At 49.0% G+C, this 1,301-nt stretch overlaps 1 protein-coding gene across 1 annotated transcript in view; it reads right to left on the bottom strand.

Annotated features, from left to right (window-relative positions):
* Positions 1-1,301, bottom strand: part of GFPT1 (glutamine--fructose-6-phosphate transaminase 1) — a 44,242-nt gene that overhangs the window by 9,374 nt on the left and 33,567 nt on the right. The window lies entirely within an intron of this gene.

The raw sequence follows: 1,301 nt of genomic DNA, 5'->3' as shown, positions 1-1,301 counted from the left end.
GCCACCGAGCCCCAAGGAATCGTTTGCTGACGGCGCTTACCAACAGCAGGAGAGCTTGCCCGATCCGTTACCAAAGAGGTTACGTCTAAAACTGGTTATCCCTGCCCAAAATTGATTGCACTGTGCAAACCCAAGCTGGCTCACATCGGACTTCACTTAACGTGTTGATTCAGAAACTCCAGGTATAAACAAGCAGGAAAAGTTGGTTTAAATGAACATGGGGGGGGGAGGGAAGGAAACCTTGCACTGATGATCCCAGCAGCGCCGCTTGCGAGCTGAGCTCCAGAGACGGGACTAGAAACAGAAGCTGCTGCGTATTCCATCGAGTGCAACCAGTGTGCTTTTGTCCGAAAAGGACACGTCCCTCTGGAGTGCTCCTGCACGCGTACGGAACAGCGAGAACAAACCCCGCCAGGGTTCGCTCGGCGCCGCTCTCCTTCAGTACCCCGTGCCTGAGAGCTGCTCCGCACGCTGCGCCAGCTAAAGCCGGTCACGTAGGGCAGGAATCTCGGGGTAGAAAAACGGATTTTGGGGGTGGGGGTGGGGCGTGTAACTGAAGTTAATTGAGCTCAATATTTGCTTTGCGTTTCTACTGCCTGATGACCAAGCTCAGGTTCCAGGAAAAAAAAATAAATCTTCCGGCACTCCAGGGGAAAGCTGCACCCCCCAGCGCGCCCTCAGTCGCGCTCCCTGTCAGGCTGGGACAGGGCAGTTTCTAAGCAAGGTGTATTCCAAAAACCCAGGGAAAACCTGAACGTTTTCGTGAGCCCCTGCAAAGAGAGGATATTCTGAATCACTTGATACGGAGAAGAAAAAGTTGCTACCGAAAGAGGGTTTTAACCTACGGAGAAAAAGCAACTATTGGTTTTAGCATCAAAGCTGAAGATGAGTTCTGAAAAGCTCCAGTGGTAAATGCCAAAGAGGAAAAAAATAATTGTACTTTGTATTGCAGTTGCCCTTGAAGACATTGTGAATGCCATAAACACCACTTTTTTTTTTAATGCTTAAGTGTGTCCTCTATCTCCTGTTCCATTCCGAGGTGGCTGTGGTTTCTGATACTCGTGCGTAATAATTTCATTTCTTTTATGGATGCGATCCACCGTACAGCTTAGTATTTGGCAGTGCCTTAACTGGAGGACTAACGCTATTCAAAAGAAACTATCGAGCTGCCTTTACCCAGAGCTCGGCAGCATCTTTTTTCGCCTGTTGATTGATGGAGTATTTCTTCCCAGAGAAAGGAAACAAAACTGCTGTTACCATATGTACGGCTCAGCTAAACAAAATCACGCAGCAGCAGGCAG

Source organism: Egretta garzetta, unplaced genomic scaffold, assembly GCF_000687185.1.
Source record: "Egretta garzetta isolate BGI_Z169 unplaced genomic scaffold, ASM68718v1 scaffold238, whole genome shotgun sequence".
Classification (NCBI taxonomy): Eukaryota; Metazoa; Chordata; class Aves; order Pelecaniformes; family Ardeidae; genus Egretta; species Egretta garzetta.
This window is presented reverse-complemented; position numbering and strand designations above follow the sequence as displayed.